The following is a 19,247-nucleotide window of genomic DNA, read 5'->3' as shown; positions in this document are numbered from 1 at the left end:
TTTAACTTTATATTTCAGTTAATATATATCCTTGGAGATATATATTATCTCCAATATATATATATATCCAAAGGATAGCAGAAACTGTAGAGTGGCTCTTTTGTATTTCAAGATACCCCTAATTACAACTACAGTTTGATTTCATTATTTCCACACATGCTATGTTTTCTGAGAAATTATATGCAGCTATTTATTCACAACACTTCCATTTGCATACTCTGTACTTTTGGGTAACACAACTACTGAGTCCTCCCCAAATATGTCTGCTGTTTTTTCATTTTTGCCTCTTGTTCACACTGTTCCCATTGCATGAAATATCTGCCAACCACCCCTAGTTCTACCTGCTGGTTGTCCACCCCACCCGTCTTTTAAACTGATTTTTTTTTTTTGCGCTTTGTCTGGGAATTGAACCCGGGTTTCCCACATGAAAGGTGGGCATTCTAACCACTCAACTACCCATGCACCTTAAACTGATTTTTTTAATTGGCAAAATACACAGAAGCATATTTAGGAAAATGTGAAAAGTTTCATTGCCTAGATTTCTCATTTCATGAAGCACTAAAAAAGGTTAATATAACAGTTTTATAATTTCTTCTGCACTAAAAAGAACTCTCTCCTGAACTTTTTGGTTACTCTGAGGTACAGTTCTTAGAGAAAAGGCAGTACAAGTACTTGATTCATTCCCTTTATTGTCCAGTTTTCTCTACTAGTCTAAAGGTGAGCAGTGAAGAATTTTTACAGTAATACTATGAACTCATAGATTTTAAATACCGGATGTTTCAATTAATTTTAGTCATTCTTCATTTGATGCTCAAATTATTACATGTATGTATCGTATAATAATAATAAATAATATTTAGCAATAACAAATTTAAAAATTATTACATGTGTGATGTGTAAAAGCCTCTTCAAGTTAGCTCCCATATCGTGAACCCAAAAGCCTCACAGTGTCTTTACATTCTTTTACAATTCCTCTCTCAGACCTGGAAAAGCTATTCTCCAAGGCATCCTGATCCTTTTTAGAGAGAAGCCATATTTCGAGACAACAATCTAGGCACTTCTTCATCCTTCAGGACTCAGTTCACATCATTCTTGGAAAGGCCTTTTCTAATCACTATATACAAAGCAGCTTCCCACACAAATACTCTCTTTCCACCCTATTTATTAAAAGTCCTTATTAAATTGTTACTGGTTGATTTTTTTTGTTTCATGACTGTAAGCTCAATCAAGTGGGCTTGTCTATCTTTTTAACAAAAAAATTAGAGAAGTTGTAGATTTACAGAGAAATTATGCAGCAATTACAGATCCCCATATAATCCCTTATTAATAACACCTTCCATTAGTGTAATATATTTGTTACAACTGATGAAAGAATATTATTATATTGTATTAACTATAACCAATGGTTTACATTAGGGCTCACTGTGTTGTACAGTTTCTTTATTTTGTTAGATTTTATTTTAGTAACATATATATAACCTAAAATGTCTCCTCTTGACATTTTATTGACAAATCTTCACATATATACAGGTCATACATGGTGTATAATCAATAACTCATAATATCATCATATAGTTGTATATTCTTCACCATGATCATTTTTAGAGCATTTGCATCACTCCAGAAAAAAAAATAAAAATAAAATAGAAAAAATCTCATACATCCCATATCTCTTACCCCTCTGTCTCACTGACTACTAGTATTTCAATCCACCCAACTTATTTTACCCTTTACCCCCTTATTATTTGTTTATTGCTTATCCATATTTTTTACTCATCTGTTCATACCCTGGACAAAAGGAGCACCGGACACAAGGTTTTCATAATCACACAGTCCCATTGTAAAAGCTGTATTGATATACGATCATCTTCAAGAATCAAGGCTACTAAAACATAGCTCAACAATTTCAGGTACTTTCCTCTAGCCACTCCAATACACCATAAACCAAAAATGGAAATCTACATAATGCTTTAGAATAACCTCCAGGATAACCTCTTGACTTTGTTTGAAATCTCTCAGCCACTGAAACTTTATTTTGTCTTGTTTATGTAGCTGTCTTTGAGTTTATATTCTTCGGCATTTGTTAGGATTCATGAATGTACATATTCACGATTTTGTTAAATTGGGGACATTTTCGGCCATCATTTCCTTGAATATTGTTTCTTCTCCTTTCATTTCTGTTCTTCTCCTTCTCTTTTCTTCTCCTTCTAGGACTCCCATAATATGTACACTGGTAACTTTTGTGGTATCCCACAGGTCTCTTATGCTCTGTTCACTCATTTTGTTAATTCTTTTTTCTTCCTGCTCCTCAGTCTGAATCATTACAATTATCTTATTTTCCAGATCATTGATTCTTTATTCTGCCAGCTCAAATCTGCTATTAAGACTCCTAGGGAATTTTGCATTTCAGTATTGTGTTCTTCAACTTCGGTATTTCTGTTTGGTTCCAACTGGTAATCTCAAAGAGATTCCCATATTGTTCATTCATTCTCTTCCTCCTTTACTTTAGTTCTTCCTCTGTGTTTTCATTTGTCTTCCTGAATCACATTTAAAATCGTTTTTTAAGTCTTTGGGGAGTGTGTACAATATCTGGTCCTCTTCCGAATTTTTTTTCTTTTACCCTTGAATAGATGGAAGAGGCAAGGGCTGGAGATGGGAGTCCTGTCACACATCAGCTGTGTAACCACGGACAAGTCACTTCCTTGTTCTGTTCTGTTATGTAAGATGCTGAGGTTAGCTTTCTGGGGCAATACTCTGTGCCCCTTGGATTCTGAGAGTGCCGCATTCCTTGAGTCAAAGTTGCAAATCCTGAGATTCTGATTTTTTTTTTTGAAATTTTAACCTTTTTTATTGTAGAGTATAACATATATACAAAGCAAAGCAATAAAAAAGCAACACTTTTCAAAGCACTCTTCAACAAGTAGTTACAGGACAGATTCCAGAATCTGTCATGGGCTACCATAAAATCCTCTCATATTTGTCCTTCTAGCTGCTCCAGGATATAGGAGGTTAGAGGGCTTAAATATTTTTTCATCATCACAATTGACTTTTTTCCTTCTCTTTTTGTAGAAAATAACATATACACAAAAAAGCTATAAATTTCAAAGCACAACACCACGGTTAGTTGTAGAATGTATTTCAGAGTTTGACATGGGTTACAATTTCACAATTTAAGGCTTTTATTTCTAGCAGCTCTAAAATACTGGAGACTAAAAAAGATATTTAACGATTTAGCATTCGTATTCATTTATTAAAGCCTGTCTTCTGTGTATAACTCTACCATCACCTTTGATCTTTCCATACCTCTCTTTATGGGTGTTTGTGCTATAGCAATTCTAAATTTTTATATTGGAAGGGTCTGTCACTAATATTGGGGTAGGGAGATGGAACTACCTGATGTTCTGGAGAGGCTGAGCTAGGTTTCAGGACTTATTTGGACCAAGGACCCATCTGGAGGTTGTAGGTTTCTGGAAAGTTACTCTAGTGCATAGAACCCTTGTGCAATTTTATATATTGCCCTAGATGTTCTTTAGGATTGGCTGGAATGGTCCTGGTTGGGGCTTGGCAGGCTTTGATAGGTAGTAAGGTCTACCTGAAGCTGTGTAAGACCAACCTCCAGAGCAGCCTCTCTACTCTATCTGAACTCTCTCTGCCACTGATACTTTATTGATTGCACTTCTTTTCCCTGTTTTGGTCAGGATGGAATTGTTGATCCCACAGTGCCAGGTCTGGATTCATCTCCGGAAGTCTTCTCCACATCACCAGGGAGACTTTCATGTCTGAATGTCAGGGCCCACATAGAGGGGGGGGGGCAATGATTTCACTTGCAGAGTCAGGCTTAGAGGGACTGAGGTCACATCTGAGCAACAAAAGAGGTCCTCCAGAACTAACTCTTAGGCATGCCTATAGGTAGTCTAAGCTTCTCCGCTACCTACATAAGCTTCACATGAGTAAGTCTCATAATCGAGAGCATGGACTATTGATTTGGGTATCCCTAAAATGTGACAAAGTATCAGGGGATTCCCTGATGGTAGTAAGGTTAACAGTTTCTTATTTTGCTCCCATTTCTCAGGGGACTTTGCTAATACTTTTTGATTATCTGCTGAATATATTCTAGGATGTATCCAGGCATTACAATAATCAATATGGGATTAAAGAACCTCTTCTTATTCTGTACTCCCTGTGTTTCAGCTGCTCAAATGAGCTATACAGATAGGTTGAATTAGATTATACACTACAGAAAATTTCAGTTCCAGACCAAATAAACCTTTCTACCATTGGTCTCGATGAGTATGTGCAGTTCTAAAATATAGACACTGTCTTCCTTTCCCCTATGTTCTGAATTACTTTAGCCCCAGCATGTGCAGCTTCATTCTTATCTCTACATTTCACGTTTTATATATATATAACAACCTCTCAAAATTCAGAAATAATAATCACCACTCCAGACACAATGTGTCTGCTCTAAAAGGTTACAATCTAGGCCGCTGTTTTCTTATACGCGTTTTCTAAAGGTAACCATATCATTGTTGTTTTTTTGTTTCTGGCTTATTTTGTCTCACCAAATGTTCCACATATTCATTCACATCATTACATGCCTCACGACATTATTCCTTTTTGTACCAGCACAACCTTCATTCATAAGGATACACCATCATTTGCCAATCTACTTCTCTGTCAGTGTATCCTTCAACCACCTGCATTCATCAGGCATCATGTAGAGGGCCCAAAGTCCACCATCCATCAAAATTCTCAATTTTAGATAATTTCATTGTTCCCAAGAGAAAGAAAACCAATAAACACACCCTTGTCAAATAAGAAATCTAAACCTCCTCTTAACTCTTGTCCCTCACCCCATTATTTACCTGTGCTGTTGCTGTGATACTGCTGATGGTTTTCTTTTGAACATAGCTCTTAATATGCAATAGCAGTTTTCCCCCTGTACCCTGGACTTAAACACTGTTTGTACAAGCATCATATCTTTGAAGTAATTCTTTTGAGAACTAATTCATATTTCTAGTGTTAATCAGTGGGACATGTAGATCTATACAACCCCTTTCAATCCTATTCATCTTCAATATGGTAATATTACTTATAGACTCACCAGAAAATCACCTTCACTCCTATCTATTCCCTCACATTGGAGTTCAACCTCATTAGCTATCGGTTCACCCACCTTTAGCATCTAGGTATCTCTAAGTCCCCCATATTCTGTATTATAAGCTTCTGCTTATACCTTTATGCTGCTCATAAAAGTGGAATCATATAGTATCTATCCTTTTGTGTTTGGTTAATTTCACACAGCATTATGTCCTCAAGGCTTATCCATCCTGACGTGTTCTTCAGGACGCCATTTTGTCTTACTGCTACATAATATTCCATTGTAGGTAAATACTGCATTTTGTTGATCCACTCGTCTGTTGATGGGCATTTGGTTTGTTTCCATCTTTAGGTGATTGTGAATAATGCTGCTATGAACATCCGTGTGCAGATGTCTGTGTGTGTCGTTGCTTTCCTGTGTGCAGATGTCTGTGTGTGTCGTTGCTTTCAGCTCTTCTGGATATATACCAAGTAGTGCTATTGCTGGGTTATATGGCAACTTGATATTTAGTTTCCTAAGGAACCACCAAACAATTTTCCATAGTGATTGCACCATTATACATTCCCACCAGCAGTGCATAAGTGTCCCAGTTTCTCCACATCCTTTCCAACATTTATAGTTTCCTGTTTAACAGCAGCCATTCTTATAGGTGTGAGGTGGTATCACATTGTAGTCTGTATTTCCCTTATAGTCAGTGAAAATGAGCATCTCTCTATGTGCCTTTGCACCATCTATATTTGCTCTTTAGAAAAATGCCTATTCATATCTTTAGCCCATTTTACAATTGGGCTGTTTGTTCTTTTGTTGTTGAATTGTATGATTTCTTTGTATATACAGGAAATCAAACCTTTGTCGGGCGTTGTGTGACTTCCAAATATTTTCTCCCATTGAGTTCATTGCATCTTCACTTTTTGACAAAGTTTTTTCAAGTGCAGAAGCATTTGATTTTAAGGAGTTCCCATTTATCTATTTTTCCTTCTGTTGCCTGCATTTTGATGTAAAGCTTAGGAAGCTACCTCTTATTATTAGGTCTTGAAAAGTTTCCCTACATTTTTTTCTAGAAGATTTATGGTTCTTATACTTAGGCATTTGACCCACTTTGAGCTAGTTTTTATGTTAGGTGTAAGATAGGGGTCCTTCTTTATTCTTTTGGCTATTGATAACCAGTTCTTCCATGCCCAATTATTGAAAAGACTATTTTGTCCCACTTCAGAGGATTTGGGGGCCTCGTCAAAAATCAGTTGACCATAGATTTGGTGGTCTATGTCTGCAATCTCAATTCGATTCCATCGGTCAATGCTTCTATCTTTGTACCAATACCATGCTGTTTTCATCACTGTGGCTTTATAATAGGTTTTAAAGTCAGGGAGTGTTAATCTTCCCACTCCATTCTTCTGTTTTAGGATGCTTTAACTGTTCAGGGTCTCTTTCCCTTCCGGATGAATTTGGTAGTTAGCTTTTCCAAATCTTCAAAGTACGTTGTTGTAGTTTTGATTGGTACTGTGTTAAATCTGTAGATCAATTTGGGGAGAACTGATATCTTAACTATGTTTAGCCTTCCAATCCATGAGCAGGGAATGTCCTTCCACCTATTTAGATCTCCTGTAATTTCTTTTAGCAATGTTCTGTAGTTGTGTGTACAAGTCCTTTACATTCCTAGTTAAGTTCATTCCTTAGTACTTCATTCTTTTAGTTGCTATTTTAAATAGAATTTTTTTCTTAACTGAATCCTCAGCTAGGTCATTGTTTGTGTATAGAAATGTTACTGATTTTTGCACATTAATTTTATATTGAACCACCTTGCTGAATTTGTTGATTAGCTCAAGTAACTTTGTTGTAGATTTCTCAGGATCTTCCAAGTGTAGTATCATATCATCTGCAAATAATGAGAGTTTTACTTCTTCCTTTCCAATTTGGATGCCTTTTATTTCTTTGTCCTGCCTGGTTGTTCTAGCTAGAACTTCTAGCTCAATGCTGAATAACAGTGGTTATAGTGGGCATCCTTGTCTTGTTCCTGATCTTAGGAGGAAAGCTATCAGACTCAGCATTAAGTACGATACTGGCAATTGGTTTTTCATATATTCCCTTTATTAAATGGCGGTAATTACCTTTGATTCCTAACTTTTGGAGTGTTTTTATCAGAAAAGGATGCTGAATTTTGTCGAATGCCTTTTCAGCATCAATCGAGATGATCATATTTTTCCCTTTCGATTTGTTAATGTGGTGTATCACATTAATCGACTTTCTTGTGTTGAACCATCCTTGCATTCCTGGTATAAAACCCACTTGGTCATGGTATATAACTCTTTTAATGTGCGATTTGCTAATATTTTAGTGAGAGATTTGCATCTATGTTCATTAAGGAGATCAGCCTGTAGTTTCCCTTTCCTATAGCATCCTTACCTGGTTTTGGTATTAAAATTATATTAGCCTCATAAAATGAGTTAGGTAGAGTTCCTTTTTCCTTAATTTTTTTGAAAAGTTTGAGCAAGACTGGTGTTAGTTCTTTTTGGAATGTTTGATAAAATTCCCCTGTGAAGCCATCTGGCCCTGGACTTTTCTTTGTAGGAAGATTTTTGATAACTGATTGAATCTCTTTACTTGTGATTGGTTTGTTGAGATCTTCTATTTCTTCCAGAGTTAGTGTGGCTTGTTTGTGTGTCTCCAGGAATTTGTCCATTTCAGCTAAGTTGTCTAGTTTGTTGGGGGTATAGTTGGTCATAGTATCCTCTTAGGATTTCTTTTATTTCTTCAGGGTCTGTTGTAACATACCCCTTCTCATTTCTGATTTTGTTTATTTGCATCCTCTCTCTTTTTTTCTTTGTCAGTCTTGCCAGTGGCCCATCAATTTTATTGATTTTTCTCAAAGAACTAAAATTTTATTTCATTGAGTCTTTCTATTGTTCTTTTTTTCCCTCCCATTCATTTATCTCTGCTTTAATCTTTGTTATTTCTCTTCTTCTGTTTGCTTTGGGGTTAGTTTGCTGTTTTTTCTCAAGCTCCTCCAAGTGTGCTGTTAACTCCTTGATTTTTACTCTTTCTTGTTTTTTAATATATGCATTTAGGGCAATAAATTTCCCTCTCAGCACAGCCTTTGACACATCCCACAAGTTCTGATAAGTTGTATTCTCATTTTCTTTCATCTCCAGATACCTACTGATTTCTCTAGCAATTTCTTCTTTGACCCACTGGTTGCTTAAGAGTGTGTTATTTAATTTCCATGTATTTGTGAATGTTCTCATTCTTTGGTGGTGATTGAGATCCAGCTTCATCCCATAGTGATCAGAGAAAGTAGTTTGAATAATTTCAACACTTTTAAGTTTATAAAGACCTGCTTTGCGCCCTAGCATATGATGATTCTGGGAGAATGTTCCACACTAGAGAAGATTGTATATCCTTGTGGTTTGGGGTACAATGACCTATATATATATCTGTTAGGTCTAATTCATTTATCAAGTTATTTAACACCTCTATTTCCCCATCGATCTTCTGTCTGGTTGTTTTATCTATAGAGGAGAGTGATGTATTGAAGTCTCCTACTATTATTGCTGAAACATCTTTCGCTCCCTGCAGTTTTCCCAATGTCTGTCTCATGTACTTTGGAGCTCCTTGATTGGGAACATAAACATTTATGACTGCTATATCTTCTTGGTGAATTGACCCTTTAATTAGTATGTAGTGTCCTTCTTTGTCTCTTATGATGTCTTTACATTCAAAGTCTATTTTGTCTGATATTAGTATAGCTACTCCTGCTTTCTTTTGTTTATAACTTGAGTGGAAAATCTTTTTCTATCCTTTCACTTACAATCTATTTGTATCCTTGTGTTTAAGATAAGTTTCTTGTAAGCAGCATATAGTTGGATTATGTTTCTTAATCCATTCTGCTTGTCTGTAGAAGAGCATAAGGAGAAATTTGAAAGAATAAATAGAAAAATAGTGGCTCTCACAGAGATTAATGACTCTGTTGACCAAATAAAAAACATACTAGAGGCACACAACACCACATTTGAAGGGAAAGAAGAAAGAATAAGTGCTATAGAGTACTTTTAATTGGTAAGTTTAGTCTGTTAACGTTCAAAGTTATTACTGAAAAGGCATTTCTTGAATCCACCATCTCATATTTTAAATTTTATTAGTCAGATCTATATATTCTTTTCCGTCTTTCTCTTTGCATTCTTTAAATTACCCTTAGTGGTACACTTCAATTCTTTGCCCTCCTCCAGACCTCTCTCTCTCTCCTTTCTTTTTATTCAACCGGCAGAACTCCTTTTAGTATTTCTTGTAGGGCCAGTCTCTTGTTGACAAAGTCTTTCAGGACTTCTTTGTCTGTGAAAACTTTAATCTGTCCCTCAATTTTTTTTGGGGGGGGCGGTGCATGGTCTGGGAGTGAACCCGGGTCTCCTGCATGGACAGCAGGCATTCTAACCACTTAACTACCCATGCACCATTCTCCTTCAATTTTGAAGGGGAACTTGGATACAGAATTTCTGGCTGGAAGTCTTTCTCTTTCAGGATCTTGAATATATCATACCACTGTCTTCTTGCCTCCAGGGTGCTAGTTGAGTAGTCTGAACTCAGTCTTATTTGGTTTCCCTTGTATGTAGTAGATTGCTTTTCTCTTGCCACTTTCAGGATTTTCTGCTTCTCTTCAACATTTGATGGACTAGTTAGTATGTGCCTTGAGGAAGGCCTATTTGGATTTATTCTGTTTGGAGTTCAATGGGCTTCTTTGACTTGTATATTTATATCCTTTATGAGGGTTGGGAAGTTTTCCCCCATTATATCCTCAACTACTCTTCCTAGCCCTTTACTCCTCTCTTCTCCTTCTGGGACATCAATGATTCTTATATTTGTGAGCTTTGTTTTGTCTTTCATTTCCCTGAGATCCAATTCAATTTTTTGCATCTTTTTTTGCCATTTGCTGTTTTGAGTCTTCAAAGCCGTTATCCTGTCCTCTATATCACTTATTCTTTCTTCTGTCCCTTCAAATCTGGTGTTGTGTGCCTCTACTATGTTTTTTATTTGGTCAACAGAGTCTTTAATCTCTGTGATAGCTGCTATTTTTCTATTTATTCTTTCAAATTCCTTTTTATGCTCTTCTACTGTCTTCTTGATCTCCTTTAGGTCATTTGCTATCCCACTTATTTTATTAAGTAGAGTTGTATGAACATCTTTGATTAGTTGTTCCAATGTCTGTGTCTCCTCTTAGTTTTATTTGGTCTTTAGGCAGGGCTGTCTGCATTGTGATATGGTTAGTGATCTTCTGCTATGTTTGTGGCATGTAAATATCTTGTTTGATTTACTTTGGGAGTTGATTTCTTTCAGTAGTCTAATGACTTGTGTTTGCGGGATGGTTGTACACCAGGGAGCAGGGTACGGCTGGCGTACTCTGTGTTTTGATTTGTTTTAGGGCAGGTATAGGCACAGGTTGGGGATGTTACTGTGATGCTTGTGTACGTGGGCACCCAGAAGTCAGGGAGGATGTAGCTGTGCGGTTGCACCAGTCTGGGGGCCGTAACCCTGGTGTGCACCGGTCTAAGCCATGGGGCCCTTTGTGTGCATGTGTAGAGCTATGGCAGCAGGTCAGCATTATGCCTTCATGGATTGGTGGCAGATGTGACCCGGCTGTGAAGGTCAGCAGTTTCTCAGAGCTTGGCAGTGTCGATTACTGAATTTTTATCTTATTCATTTAGATGCACCATCATATGCTATCCCTTTGTTTGTCTTATAATCTTTTCTTACATGCTGTACATTTCAATATTTTAGAATCTTAACTCTGGTATTTAGTCCTAAAGTGGTCTGTTAATTACATTTGTATACAGCTAGTGATATGCCACAGATTTTCTTGTGTGCCAGGAGCTCACCAAAAGAAAGAAAAACATCCAAAGAAAAAAGCATCTTTCACAGTCTTCACAAATTGGCTCTGCTACTTTGGCTTTTGATCTCCTTCAGGTCCTAGACTTCCCATCAAGATGATCAGCCCAAGTGAATACAAAGAACAACATCCCTGCTGTCTTATACGAGGCTGTATGGTGCCATCGAGCCTTCTTCCCTTCCTGGGCCTGTGCTCACTTGCAACTCTAGGAATTTCCTTATTCACAGTTCACTGGAATTCTAATATACATCTTGGGTGCTCCACTGTGTGATTCAATGCAGGTAATCAACCCAACTGTTTCCCACACTACTCCAAGTCCAACTTGAGTCTGCTAGCTGCTTCTATGATCCCAGGATAAACTCTGGGAGAGCAAACAAAAGACAAGTTTTTCAGCTCCATCTTTCAGACTTCCACCTGATAGACTGACATTGATACAGAGGCACCCCAGTATGCACAAAGGAATTACTCTGCACCCTTTAAACATGGCCAGGAACCTACAATTGGAGCATGGGTTGGCTGAATCCCACATTAGGAAGGAGCTGTGGGAGGGGCCAGTAAGGCTACCAAGAACTTCCACTATGGCTTAGGCTCTTGCCTTTTAACTTCTTTTCTAGTTTTGAGAAGGATTCTGACTTTAAGTTTCCTCTGCTGCTTTTGCCTGAGGAGGGTGGATCAAAAGCAATGATAAGTGATCAGAATACCCACACCAGAGTTTGAAAAACTAGGTCTTTATTATCCACCATGGCACCAGCAAGTCATACCAGGAACCCAGGCTGCAGTCCCATTGCAGGCTGCCAAAAGGCTGGGAGGTGGTAGATGGTAGTCACCATAGGGAAGTTGAAATTTACTGGTATTTACTAAAATGTACCAGCCTCTTTCTACAGCTTTTCTTTGGACACTGCACAGTTCTCCCCGAGACTGTGGGGTTTCAAAGTAGTTGATTCAGACATTTCTTCCAGTTCAATCATTGTTTTGGTGGAGGACTGATTCCTGGAGCTTCTGATTCCCACCATCTTCCTACAATCCTCCTCCTCTCTCTCTCCCTCTTTTTTTTTTTAATCACTGTATCCCTGGGTTATACATAGCAAAAAGCCTGACATTTAGTTGATGTGAATAATTTCCATTGATTGAATGAATAAATGTCACCTATTTCTAATTAAAATGCCCAAAATCCTTCTGTGTTTTTATCAGTCTGAGAGAGAAATGTTTGGATCACAATTTCTCTGGTTCCTAATTTCTATATCCTCAAAGAAAAAAACTACCAGATTTCTAAATTTATGATTGATGACTCTTCTATGGTTTTAATATATTAAGTTTCTTCGTAAAATTGCAGTCAAATATGGCCATCCACATTACCGGAAGAGGCCACATCTGGATATGCCAAAGCAAAGGTAAAAACAGAAGTTTATTCTATACTTATAAGTAACTGAAATTACTTTTTTTTGAAAGCTCAAATAAGTTCATTTGAAATCAAAGAACTCAATCTGTGGAGACAAATAAGTATGCAGCATAAAATCACAGGTAACATAAGGCTAATTGCCAAATGAGTGGCAAAGTAGGTACTATGAAAAAAAAATGAGATCATTTGTTATTTTCTTAACAAATTATATCTAACTGATATGACAGCAACTTTTCAGCTTGATTACTGTTAAAGTGGTTGCAGAATATTTCATACAGAACATGGTATATTATATGTGCCTCAGATGATGAGCGAGACTAAGAGAGAAGGCAGGAAGACACTCAATTCACATAGAAAAATAAACGAGCACTTCCATGAATTTGTCTTGCATTGTCACAGCCACCAAGAAACTAGACACTGAAAACATAAATAATTTACTTAAGATTAAACAGTTCACAACTACTTAAGTTTGAATTAGAATACTAAATTATAATTGTTTCTTCAAAAGACATTAGTGAGTGTTTTATCTCACAAAAATATTCTGAAATGACCTTAACTTAATATTATGTGTTATAACTTACAATAGCAATTTCTAGAGCACTAAACTACAAAATAGAAGTGTATTAAACTGAATTAGCCCCTTAGAGATGAGATGAGGGATTCATTAAATAGACAAATAGTGCGGTCTTTAGATGAAAGACTTCATTCAAGTTAATTCAGAGAGGCAGGAATCATGACTTCTGTGTACTCCATGCAGCTGTTCAAGATCTAATCTGCATGGATGCTCAAAAAATACTCCCTGGCCATTATAGGAAGAGTCCTAAAAAACATTTCATGCCTCTGAAAACATTCTATACATAAATAAAATGTTTTATCTTTTACTTTACGCTTTAAGGTATATCTGATGAATAAAAAATAAAATTTATATAGCAAACAAAATCCACCCCAATTAATTTCCTGAGTAGAATAAAATTATGTTTTGAATTAAAAAAAAAAGTCACTCCCAAACCCCCAGCATTACTCTCTAAAACTGGTTCAGTAAATGTAATTTTTATTTATATTCACCTGAGCATCACTGATATATAATGTTGACTTGATTTCCAATACAATCCACTCTTGAGCAGTAGCTTCCATAAAGGTGTATTATCAGTATACTCTTTGGAACATCCAATAACATCCAGTTCCAGCTTTTTGAAAAGCCATCACTGTTTGATATAAGACTGGCTTTGTTTTTACCTCTCAATAACATTTGCTGTATCGCTCTAAAAAGTGAAGCAACACAAAGAAAGCCACTATTGAGTAGACACTGGGAAATGGGACTGATGGTTTAACCTTTGGCCGGGTTACCACAGCAAGCTGAGCAGAACTGTGCTCCATATCTCTGGCACAGGTTAATCTGTATCCAGTCTTAACCCCAGCTTGAGAGAAACTAACACTTATATTTTACTGAAGGTTTGCCACCAAATGACTACTTAATCCTAGAAAACTATTCCTTTTGTCATGAAATTGCCATTATGCAAATGATCTTTTAAATATTAACAAGTCTACTGTAAAAGTTAATACTTCTCAAACTGATATAAATCATATAATGATTAGCATTACTATTAAACTATTTAATAGCAATAGGGAACCCTGGCACCACCCTTAAGTTTTGAAATATTTGTCATCATTTTGTGTGATATATACTTTTATTTAAGGTGAAAAAGCTAGTTTTATTTTAAATTACATAACAAATTCTCTTTACTTTCTATTAATTTCACGATGAGATTAAATATCAATTACATTACATGTATTAATAAATTGAAGTCATATTTTACCCTTCTCCCTCTGACTAAAAATAAATTTTATTTAATTATGAAAGAAAAAACAAGATCTATTGACTTTTTAAAATATTTTTCTTTTAATTAGAGAAGTTACAGGTTTTTAGAAAAATCATGCAGAAAATACAGAGCTCCCATTTACCTATTACCCCCATCATTAACACTTTGTATAAGTCAGGAAACATTGTTACAATTGATTAAAGAATTATTATTAATATAAACTAATATAAGTTTATATTAACTATAGCCCATAGTTCCTATTTATGTTGGATAGTCCTTCGTTTTTTAATTTTAATTTCTATTCTAGCAACATCTTTTTTTTTCTTTTTTATTAGAGAAGTTGTGGGTTTACAGAACAATTTCCAGCCACTAAGGGATTTTGAACAACTCTCTGTGGAGGACTCAGGCTATGATTGTTTCCTACATTGAGTAGATTAAATTTACAGGAGAATACCCACATTGGTATTCTCATAAAGTCAGCACTAACACAACTGAGCCTAAAGGGAGAAGCTCTATGAAAACAGGTTCTGGTGGTAAGCTCCAGAGACAAACTCCACTTGACTTGGCTGTGCCCTTTTTTTTTTTCTTTATTAGAGAAGTGGGTTTATAGAATAATCATGCATAAAATATAAGATTCCTATACACCACCTGATTACTTATATCTTACATTAATAGGAAACATTTGTTACAAGCAATGAAAGCACATTATTATAATTTTCTTATTAACTATAGTTATGGTTTAATTTAGGGTTCAGTCTGGGGTATTGAAATTCCATGGATTTTTAAAAATTTTTATTCTATTACCATATATACAATGCAACATTTCCCCTTTTAACAATATTCAGACACAAAGTTCAGTGTTACTAATTACAGTTCCAATTTTGTGTCATTATTACCACCATCCATCATCAAAACATTTCCATCATTCCAAATAGGAACTCTGCACATTTCAAGTCTTAATTTCCTGCTCTCTATCCCCACCTCATCCCCTGATAACCTATATTCTAGATTCTGACTCTTTGAGTTTGCTTATTCTAATTTTTCATATTAGTGAGATCATTCAATAATTATCCTTTTGTGTCTGGCTTATTTCACTCAGCATGATCTCTTCAAAGTTCAACCATGTTGTTTCATACCAGAACTTCATTTCTTTTCACAGCTAAATAATATTTCATTGTATGTATATACCACATTTTGTTTATTCATTTTTCAGTTGATGGACACTTGAGTCGCTTCCCCTTTTTGGCAACTGTGAATAATGTTGTTATAAACATCAGTGTGAAAATATCTGTTCAAGTCCCTACTTTCAATTCTTTGGGGTATATACCTATTATGGATATACACCTAATTGAACTGTAGGGTCCTATAGTAATTATATACTTTCTGAGGAATTGCCAAAGTGTCTTCCAGAGTGGCTCCAATAGCAATGACTGAGTGTTCTTATTTCTCCGCATCTTCTCCAACTCTGTTATTTTAATAGTAGTCACTCCAGTAGGTGGGAATGGTATCTTATTGTGGTTTTGATTTATATTTCCTTGATGGCTAATGATTTTGGGATATTTTCAGGTGTTTTCTGGCCATCTGAATATCTTCTCTGGAGAGATATCTATTCAAGTTTTTTTCCCATTATTTAATGGGGCTGTTTCTCTTTCTGTTATTAGGTTAAGGGATTTCTTTACATATTCTGGATCTTAAACCCTTATTGGTTATGTGGTTTCCAAATATTTCATCCCATTCTGCAGGTTGCCATTTTACTTTCATGATGAAGTTCTTTGAGGCACAGAAATTTTTCATTCTGATGCATTTCCATTTATCTATTTTTTTCCTTTGTTGTTTGTGCTTTGGGTGTACAGTCTAAGAAACAGTTGTCTAAAACAAGGACCTGGAGATGTTTCCCTACTTTTTTTTCTAGGAGTTTAAAACTTCTGGCTCTTATGATGGTCTTTGACCCATTTTGAGTTGATTTTTGTATATGGTGTGAATAGGGTTTTTTCTCTTTGGCAAATGGAGAACCAGTTTTGCCAGTGCCATTTGTTGAACAGACTAAAAAAAAGTATTTATTAAACATAACAACATACAAACACAAACATTCTTATCATATGACCATTCCATTCTTGATATACAATCAATAACTCACAATATCATCACATAGTTGTATACTCATCATCACGATCATTTCTTAGAACATTTTCATCAATTCAGAAAAAAATAAAAAGAAAACAGAAAAGAATTCATACATACCATACCCCTTACCCCTCCCTTTCATTGATCACTAGCATTTCAATCTACTAAATTTATTTTAACATTTGTTCCCCCTATTATTTATTTATTTTTAATCCATATGTTTTACTTGCTTGTTGATAAGGTAGATAAAAGGAGCATCAGATACAAGGTTTTGTTGAACTGACTTCTATTTCCCAATTGAGTGGACTTGGCAGTTCATCAAAAACCAACTGGGGGTGGTGCGACAGTGGTTCAGTGGCAAAATTCTCGCCTGCCATGCCGGAGACCTGGGTTCATTTCCTGGTGCCAGCCCATGTGAAAAGCAAACAAACAAAAAACAAACAAACTGGCCATAGTATGTACAAACTACATTTTGTTTGGGTTGCTTCTTTCTTCTGGCAATAAGGGTAATGCCACTATGAACACTGATGTGCAAACCTCTGTTCACGTCCCTGCTTTCAGATCATTTTGGTATACACCTAATAGCAGGACTGCCAGATTACATGGCAGTTCTATACCTAGCTTAATTTTTTTTAGTTTATGTAAAAAATTATTTGGCCAAACTGTACATATTATAGTTGCAAGAAAAGTGCGGGTTTTATTCAATGTTGCTGAATTTGTTAGTGTGATGCTTTATAAATGGGAGTGAGGGGGAGGGGATTTGGATAAACTAGAAGCAGGGTGACTTTTTAGCCAGAATTGTAAACTTCAGTTGGCCCCCACACTTCTGGGGAACATTAATGCTTCAGGTCGGAGACATTAGCTGAGAAAGCAGAACTATAACACAGCTAAACTGTGCAGTTCTGTCTACAAAATGCTCCAAATCCGGTTTAATCAAGAGTTTCTTGGTCTTTTACTCACTTGGTCCTGAAGACGTAATTATAGCACTAAATTTAAAATCTTCAATTTACCATTCCCTGAAGTATGGAGATAAAGTTGAGTTAGCTACTTTTTCATTTCAGCCCTACTGCCAGAGATGCCACTTATGCCTGGTATTTGTTAATTAAAAAAATAGAAATCTTTTTTGCCCATTTTTTTTATGGCTAGCATTTTCTTTGTTACAGCAGCCCTGAATTGTACTTGAACTTCACCATATTCATTCCTCCTGAGTGGATGGCCTCATTGAACAGAGTAGACAGCCAAGGGGAATTACTGAAATAAGCCATTTGTTCCCATGAGGCAAACTTTAGAATGAAAGAAATATATTGAGGATCTATCCAGAAAACGTGGGTTATGATTATGACTGTTTCCCAAGCATTCCATGCTGATACTCAGAGGGTATATGCAGCATATAGGGGAATGTGGACAACAGCCAAGATGATTAGGTTAATTTGCATGTGGTTTATGATTTTCCACAATAGTCTCTTTTTTTTTTTCCTTTCTTGCTCTGGATAGAAAATCCCCGCCCATTTTAAAGTGACGCTCCCAAGCCTCCTGTAGAGTGACCAAAGGTGGGCCCAAATGGTTCTGTTCTTCAGCTTTTTAAATTGACCCATGACCAGATACTAGAATCTGTATTTTTTAAAGAATGGGGTTGTCTATTTTCCCAGGAACCAAATACCCTGACTAAGGAATAAATGCAACATAAGGATAAAAATAGAGCTGAAAAAGCTAGTGCCATGGGGAAAAAGGAAGGAATTAAACTTAACTGGGGCTCACAGCTTCTCTGATACAAAATATTTGGTTATGGATTCATAGGTTTGCTCAAAATTTCCAGCAAAGAGAAAAATGCAATAACAAAAGAAACTTCTTACAAGTGAGAAGAAAGACACAGAGGTCTGAACAAGACTTCTATTTTGGTTATGTATACTTAAGTTCATTTAGTTTCTGATCCAGTGTCGGACGTAAGCCCACATTCTCTTCTTTGACCTGGGCAAGTTTTTCTTCCAGTTCATCAATTGTCTTTTCCAATTTTGCAAGCATTCTTTCTGTGAATTCTGCATGGGTCTCAGCTTCTTTCAGACTGCCAAAGAGAAGCTGATCTCTTCTTCATAGTTATCCTCCATTTCAGACTACTTCTCTGAGACAGCCTCCAGGCCTCCAGCAACTTAAGATTGTTGGTGCCATTCTTGAATTCCTCTTCCAGGTCGCCACATTTTAGTTCAGACACCTTTGCCTGCTCGTTGCCTATATCCACCTCACTCTCCAGAACGACCACCTTTGGGCCTACTTCCCCATACGGCTTCCCTGGCAATGTACTTGGCCTCTTTGAGCTACATCTCCTGGATCTCCATCTTTTCCTCATCCTTCATGGCCCGGTTCTCTATCACCATCATTCGTTTATCGCTCTCCTTTTTGGCCTCCTCCAGCTTCTGCAGGGCTGTAGTCAGATGCTTTTGGGCTCTGTCCAACTCATCCTCCATGAGCTGGATGCAGCAGTTAAGAGCTGCCACGTCACCCTCAGATTTCTTCTGCCACTTGCACTTGCGTGCAGGACCTGCATGCTCTCCTCTGCCACGTCGGCCTACTGCTACAGGGCCTGGATCTTGAGCTTCACCACCTCAAGGAAGTTGAGGCTGGTCTTGGCACAGGAGCACCTTGGATGCTGTGGTGGGCATGGGCCAAAGGCACTTTGGCTACAAAGCTGTGCCCAGGGGCATGAGGTCACTGGTCCAGGTTGACTTCAGCATCTTGGGGGCAACTATAATTAGCTTCTTTAGGAAATTGTCTTTCACAGTGATGCCATCATTTTATATTCTAACGAGCAGTGAATTAAGTGCTCCTATTTCTCCACACAGTCTACAACACTTGTAGTTTTCTGTTTATTTAGTAGTGGCCATTCTAAGTAGGTGTGAATTTATGTCTGATTGTGGGTTTGATTTGCATTTC

At 36.7% G+C, this 19,247-nt stretch overlaps 1 protein-coding gene and 1 pseudogene across 4 annotated transcripts in view; both read right to left on the bottom strand.

Moving 5' to 3' along the window:
• Positions 1-19,247, bottom strand: part of FCHSD2 (FCH and double SH3 domains 2) — a 456,625-nt gene that overhangs the window by 247,286 nt on the left and 190,092 nt on the right. The gene's annotated exons all lie outside the window — the stretch shown is intronic.
• Positions 430-19,247, bottom strand: part of LOC143643909 (uncharacterized) — a 53,922-nt pseudogene continuing 35,104 nt past the window's right edge.

The sequence above is a fragment of the Tamandua tetradactyla genome, chromosome 8, assembly GCF_023851605.1.
Source record: "Tamandua tetradactyla isolate mTamTet1 chromosome 8, mTamTet1.pri, whole genome shotgun sequence".
Taxonomy (NCBI): domain Eukaryota; kingdom Metazoa; phylum Chordata; class Mammalia; order Pilosa; family Myrmecophagidae; genus Tamandua; species Tamandua tetradactyla.
Note: the sequence above shows the minus strand (reverse complement) of the source record. Positions and strands in the feature narration are given on the sequence as shown.